This window comes from Branchiostoma belcheri, unplaced genomic scaffold, assembly GCF_001625305.1.
Source record: "Branchiostoma belcheri isolate BF01 breed outbred unplaced genomic scaffold, Haploidv18h27 scaffold4, whole genome shotgun sequence".
In the NCBI taxonomy this organism is placed as follows: domain Eukaryota; kingdom Metazoa; phylum Chordata; class Leptocardii; order Amphioxiformes; family Branchiostomatidae; genus Branchiostoma; species Branchiostoma belcheri.
In genome coordinates, this window is record NW_017804020.1 from 6,881,768 (window position 1) to 6,889,380 (window position 7,613).

Consider the following 7,613-nt stretch of genomic DNA (forward strand, 5'->3'; position numbering starts at 1 on the left):
AGTGGAACTCGCTGTCAGCAAGTACAGTAGGGGCATAGCTTTAAACAATGTTAAGAGTTAGATGTCAAAGGTTAGGTGTATCAAGTAGTTCGGTATAATATAGCCGTCGTGCCACGTGCCTGAAAAGTGTGTCATGTCAAAGGAAGGCTATACCGGCTGTACAGATAAAGATACAGAAAATTAGCAAAATGGAGATTAATAAGGCTACATTGTTAGCAATACAGGCAATATTGTTCTCATTTAACAAGTAACTGCATGTTTTGAGAAAAAAACATAAAAAAGCATATCTTAAGAAATAGTCCGTACCATGTCTTCTTTCTCCTTCTGCTTGTCTTTGAGCATCTTCAGCTGCTGCTTCGGAGAAAGGTCAGCGGAGTTCACGTCAATCAAGTCGCTCTCAAGGATGTTTGAGTTACCGGTAGTCTCAATCGGTGGCCGTTGCTCTGGTAGCATATCGATGACCGCCGTAGCTGCCTGTGTCAGGGCTGAAAGTAGATAATAGGTGACAAAATTAACATTAAATCTGCAATAAATCTGAGAAGCACTGTAGACCAATATCAGCCCACAGTGAATTTTTGCCGTGGGTTGAACATCACAAGCATTATTAGTAACCTCACAAAGCAGCAAATCTTAATAGCATTTCCTAAACAAGACACTCGTACCTTTTCGTACAGATAGTCTCTTTTAGAGATCAGTATGATACGACAAAAGACTTTGATTCTAAAACAAAAAGAGTGCAACAATTCATGGAAATTTCTTATAAGGTGCTGGGTCTTTCCATCCACAAAATGCAAGGATCGCAATAAAATGCATGTACACTCACTCACTCACACACTCACTATCGTCTAATAATTGTTAGCAGTTCTCACCATTGGCTATACCAGCCATGTCTGTTACTGACGCACTCTGTGCTCCTCTTGAAGCACTAGCCAGTTTGTCTATCAGTGCTGCAGCATCCTCCTGCAGGGGAAAAGATTGTACATTCTTCTTTTATAACTCTGTCCTCTTTCATAGCTAAATACAGAAGGTTTAGCATATTCCAACTGAATCACTGAGAGAAGTCAGGAGAATTGTGTAATTCACGCACTTGGAAATCAATCACTCACACACACACACACACACTCACTCACTCGGACACCCACCCACCCATCCACTCACTCACTCACCCACTCACTCTCACTCACTATCTGGTTAGACGTGCTAGCACAGCAATGTTGCGGCTTGATGGCAGCCCACCACTTGCCTCTATTCTGTGGGTTGATGTTATGTCACTAGCAATGATAAAAAAAAGGTTGTAGATAACAATACTTGTCAAGAGTTGTCGTCACACTTCAAAGAAGCCACGTGACAAGTTTCACTGGATCAGTCTACTGAGGAAGACCAGAGTGACTGGTCGAAAGCTCTAGGTGAGAGAATTGTTTTGCGTTGGACCAAAAGTCTTAACTTTATACACTTGTCAAGAGTGTTGTGAAGTAGCGTACCATTGCTGATAGCGACATGGACGACTCAGCACTACCACTGGTTGTGAGGACGTCCTTAATGCTGTTCATCGCAGACAGGATCTCCTCTGGTTTGGCTGATTCCAGCTGTTCCTCGTCCATCCCTTGTAGAATGTGCTGGAGCTGGCAGAGATGTAACTTACATTAGATACTTAGATATTTTTGACTCACTCACTCACTCTCACTATCCGGTTTTCCACTGACGCTCGCACTGCCACCACTATTGCCTCCTTCACCGAGCCTCCTTCAAAAGGAAGCTACGGGACTCTCTAGGCGACCCCTATAAGCCTTAGGTGTGTGACCCTGACCTCTCCAAGTTGATGTATTGTATTGTTGGAATGTTTGTGTAAATGTTTGTCTTGCAAGCAGGGCAAGCCCTTAATAATAGCCGCCTGGCTAGTTTGTCATTTTTACAGCCTAATAAATAAATAAATAAATAGAATCTGTTGTTCCAAATGTTAGACTTGTACAATGTTACTGATGAGGCTTTTTTCAGGGAAAATAATGTTACAGTGGTAAAGAAGAGGGATGACAAGGGGAAGGCCATGCAAGACAGATGCTTCGGGCCACCACAGAAGCTGACGAGTGATTGTAAATTCCTCCAATGATTGTAAAAGTTCATACCTACACTAGCCACATACTCTTTATTATGCATGTTGAGCTTATGAAAATGTAGTAATGTACTAGTAGATGCCACACTTTGTACCCTGTACAATTGTGGTGCAATAATGTTATCATCATAAAACATATTAAGTCAAGATAACGTACAATCAGGTTCAGACGTTGGAAAGAAATGTGTACCTTTTCGTCAGGATTTTCAGTTGTTTGGGCTATGGATGTGCTGTATGTCGTTTTATCTGAAAGTCAAGTTTATTATGATATGATGTTAACTTAAGCGAATGTCGGTAAATAGTACATCTCACTTACTAAGTAAAAGGTTCAGTATATAGTGTGACAACTTATTGCCATTGAGGCATTCACATCATTCACACAAGTGTTAAAAAGCAAGTATTACATGATAAATTCAGTTAAGGATTCTCTTGCCTTGCTTACATAACATAGCAGCTATATAATGTACAGTTTAAAGAGAGAACTTTATTGACACAACAAAAGTACAGTGACTTTTGTAAGGTCTAAGACATGTAGACATACAGACAAATATACATGGGTACAACGAAAATATCCTACGTACAAAACAATAGATGGATCAACTAATACTACTTGTTCTAAGGTCTAAACATTCTTTGATATATCTACCTATTTGTACACAGTAAGGGTTATTGCCTTCTAGGATGAAATTAAATTTATCTATAGCATGAAATGTAACAAATTCTGTATAATTCTGTATAATTCTTGTATAATACCTGGCGGCCTTTCCTCCTTACTGGTAGTGTAGACTGTAGTGGTTTGTTGGCCTGTTGTTCTGACTTCCTTGTCTGTTGTTTGCTTCACTGTCGTTTCAGCGGAGGTTGCTATGACAGGTAAATATTGAATTTTGATGAATACAAGTCATGTATGTATAGCTTTGATGTATACTATAGCACAGACATTGCATTGTATCTGTATATGTATAGCTGTTAACATCCAGTTCACAGGTAAATATTGAATTTAGATGAATACAAGTCATCTATGTATAGCTTTGATGTATAATATAGCACAGACATTGCATTGTATCTGTATATGTATAGCTGTTAACATCCAGTTCACAGGTAAATATTGAATTTGTATGAATACAAGTCATCTATGTATAGCTTTGATGTATAATATAGTACAGAAATTGCATTGTATCTGTATATGTACAGCTGGTAACATCCAATTCACCACCAAATTGGGTACTAGCATTAGATACTGCCTGACTGTATTAGATTACTGTCTTGCCAATTTGATACTGTATTGCAGCCGCCAAAAGATCCGGTACAAAGGCCAAGAGACGTCCCAGGAATACATGGATAGAGAGTGTGAAGGACACCCTGACTATGTATGGCAAGCCTATACTAGTAACAACAGTCTCCAGACTAGCCGTCGGCTGTCAACTGTCCCTACCCACGACGCCCCAGACGGTAGAAGTGGAAGGATAAAGTAAGGTTAAGTACTAAGTAAAAGATTAACACCTAACCTTCTTACGTCTTACTGCAAGCGTTGTTTGAAGGTAAGGTTAGTTAGATGGTTACCTGTCGTACGTTTGGTGGTGGACACAGCAGATGTGGAAGTGACGGTGGTGTCTCTCCATGTAACGCTTGTGTAAGCCTCGGTAGTGGCATGGGTTGACGTCATGGGGTGATCGACAGGTAACGGTATTGGCCCTTTGTACAGAAACAGGATATTTCAGAAGCAGAAATGAAAAGACATGCTTAATATGTGTGTGTGTGTGTGTGTGTGCGTGTGTGTGTGTGTGTGTGTGAGTGAACGTGTGTATGTAGATGTGTGTGTGTGCGTGTCTGTGTGTTGTCTGTCTCTCCATTCCTCTCCTCTTCTCTCTCTCGTCGTGTGTGTGTGTGTGTGTGTGTGTGTGTGTGTGTGTGTGTGCATGCATGTAAGCCTGTAGATGTGTGTGTGTGTGTGTGTGCATATGTTTGAGTGCGTGTGCATGCGTTTGTGTGTGTGTGTTTGTCTGTCTGTCTTTATGTTACTGTATGATTAGTTATGTGTATGTGTATAAAGTCTGTGCAAGTCATACCTGTTTGTTTTGAGCAGGTTACTTCCGCACTTCGGCCATGTTCGCCGACAGCCGCCATCTTTATGACGTAATCAGTTTCAGGCAGAAGTCCTGTGATGTTGTAGGATGTTTCGGACCCATCCACACTGAAACAAGAACGGCAGAATTTCAGTATCCCTTGTATAACATTTTAAATGTTGTTCTACTTGGGAATCCATAATTTTCAGTTATGTATGCTGTTTGTATTCAGGTAACTGCAATGCACAGTGCTGATGATATATCCTGACATTCACAGTATTTTGCAAGATTGTAAGGTAAACATTTTACCTCCATGAAAAATGGAGGTATTGTTTTTGGTGTGCCTGTCTGTGTACGTGTGTCTGTGTTTCCGCACATTTGTAGTCGGCACAACTTCAGAACACATTTATGGATTGTGATGATATTTGGTATGTTGATAGGTCGTAGGTGGACAGAGGTAAAGGTCAAATATGGGCCCCCTGGTGACTGACCTTGGTACTGCAGCAGAACTTCCGGGTTTTGTACCTTTTGTCCTGAACATGCTATGGTCTTCGATTTTTGTTCTTTCTGTACAAAGTACTACAGGCCTCTATTCAAACATTAGACTTTAATTCAAGTCCTGGCAACACGCAATAAGAACATATGCCAAACGTTTACAAGTACCTGAACAATTCTTCGCCGAATGCCTGTGAAACTGTGACCTCGTATGACACGACCCTGGCCAGGGGAGTCTTCCATACCAGGACCATCCATGTCGCAGACCAGTTCCTGACCTCCATAGCTGAAGGTGGGTCTGTGTCTAAAAGTAACAAGACTGGCAATGAAAACATACGACGGCGGTTGCTGTTAGGGTTATTGTTTGCATGGCACTGCCACCATTTAATGATTTTGAGGAAGACTTTGTACCTGTAAGTCTAGATAGATACAGTGCACTCCTCCCCTGAGTGCATAGTGAACGAACCCCTGGGTAACAGAAAGTAGGGCCATCCGGGGAAGAGAGGTCTTCCCAAGGGTTTCCAGGAATGTGGGCATAGATGTGGGTCAGAGACATGCCTGTGGACATTCCATTCCTGTGGACAAAATGCCTGTACCATTCCTAGAATTCTTGCAAACTGCACATGTACACAATACTGTACCCGTTAGGGTCCTCCCTGAGACGTCGCCAAAAATGCATGATGTCATTACCTACAAAAGATTGTAATAGTCAGACTATGGCCACTGCTTCTGTAGTAAGCATCATTATAGAAATCAGAGACTTCAGGGAAGTATTGGGTTTTTTTGTGATATACATTGGAATTGAGAAGGGGATTGTACGATGTAATCTAATCATGTTGGGATTGCGCCACTGGCGTAATCCTCGGGAATTGCACTAGGGAATAAGGAGATGGGTCTCCCCCTCTAAGGGAAGCCAGCACGCATGCGCCCTAGCCTGCTCAATTCCAACGAAAAAGGACCGCCATATTTCTGTCTTTTGGCTAACCCACCCGCCACTCTCAAAATGCAAGAGGCTCAGTGCTTGCACCACTGGCAATCTCTACACACATGGCGCTCAGAGGGTTTCTCTTTTTCATTGATTAAAGTTCTGAATTCGGCTAAATGTAGGTCTCCGTTTCTATACTTGAAGTGTAATCGGCTTTGCAATACTTACATGATTGAATTCGTACTGATATACTTTGTCAACCTGGCAAATGCTGGTCACTTTCAACCATGTCTACATTGTATCAACAGTCAAAACACCACTTTTTTAAAATCACACAATAATGTATCACAAGGACAAAAATCATGCAATTCTCACCAGATTTGATGATCAAGTCAAAAGTACAGCCACACCTCATTAACATATTGCAAGTAACCTGATCAGATTTTGTCACTAACCTGTAACAACACTCATGGCGACAGCGATGCTCCTCCCAACCCGGCTAACGGCCACCACTTCAATGTCGTACAGCGTACCGGGGATCAGACCTGTCAACTTGCAGCCGTGTGCGTCTCCTGGACTGGTCACAGATGTACTTCTCCCATCACCGGTGTAGCTGATGGAGTACTCGACGATCGCACCTTTTGGAGGCAGCCACGAGATGACAACTGAGTCGATCGTCGTGTCTTCAACATCCAATGCTGAAGGAGGTTCCGTTTCTGAAAATATACATACAATAATGTGTGTAATAACAAATTATGAACTAGACAAGTAACATTTGCAAAGCAAGTACTTAAACTTTACCTTTACACTGTCTAGCCCAACAAACTACATTTTGTAATTCTGGTGACAATTGACATGTGGTGACACAGTCCAATTCTGCCTACCTATTGCTACATAATGTAACCCAACACCACAGGGTGTCTCACTAGTTACCATGGTGACAGACATCTGGTCCAGGTCATTGACCTTATGTATTTGAAGAAGAAGAAACAGAGCGAAAACAAATATTATGTTTTCCTTCTACAAAGGAAAACATAATCATACTATGCAGGCAACTTACATATAAAACATTCAAGTTGTTACCGGTAATTCACTCTTTTTAGATAAAATATTAACTAAGAATGGTTCACAGTACCAGTTACAGCGGTGACTTGGACTTCCGGTCCTTCGATGTACATGTTGATAGTTGTTAGCGATATGATGTACTCTGTGGCTGGTATGAGGTCCTTGAATGTCACTTCCCCTTGCCCGATCGGAAGGAATTGTGTGAAAAGGGCATCAGCCGTCTCCCTTTTCCTTATGCACACTCTGTATCCAATAGCGATGGGACTGGTTATTGCTGTCCACACAGCTTTGATTGTTGTACCAGTGATGTTCGTGACTCCCAAATCCTCTGGGGGCAGCACCGCTGTTTTGAAAAGATAACTAATTGTGAAATTGTGTGAGGGACATAACACTCAATTAAAATTTAAAAAAAAAGAGAAATCAGAGATTCAAATTTCTGGGAAGTGTTTTGGGGTTCTGTGAATAAAATAGAACTGTAAAACTACTAAACGTATTAAAAGGATTGTATTAAAAGGATAAATGCTGGTGGCAAATGTGCAGATGTTAACACATTGGCGCACCATATCCGTAGTGTGTTTTTGGCACACAGTTAGACAGATTAGCTCGGTGGGCGTCACTCCACCGTACAGGTAGGGCAGTCGTGTAAAGTTTCTTTCCCAGGGGCACAACGTCGGGCCACGGTCAGTGTCGACCCGGGACCTAGTTGGTTCCGAGTCCAACGCTCTAACTGTTGCGTCACCGATGCCACAAAAGGGATTGTATACAGTATGCTGTGATCTAATCAACAACATTTCCAGATTTCCTGCAGAAAATATTACACACTGACGACATGCATCAACCTTACATGTTTTGGGTAACATCCAACCATGACCTATCTATAAAATTATTCAGCCGCCAAAACTACCTTGCAGTTCTATTCTCTAGCTAGCAACCACATTGCCACCCTGGAACCCAA

At 41.8% G+C, this 7,613-nt stretch overlaps 1 pseudogene; it reads right to left on the reverse strand.

The window, feature by feature from the left end:
• Positions 1–1,601, reverse strand: part of LOC109476976 — a 30,501-nt pseudogene extending 28,900 nt beyond the window's left edge.
• Between the last annotated feature and the right edge of the window lie 6,012 nt (positions 1,602–7,613).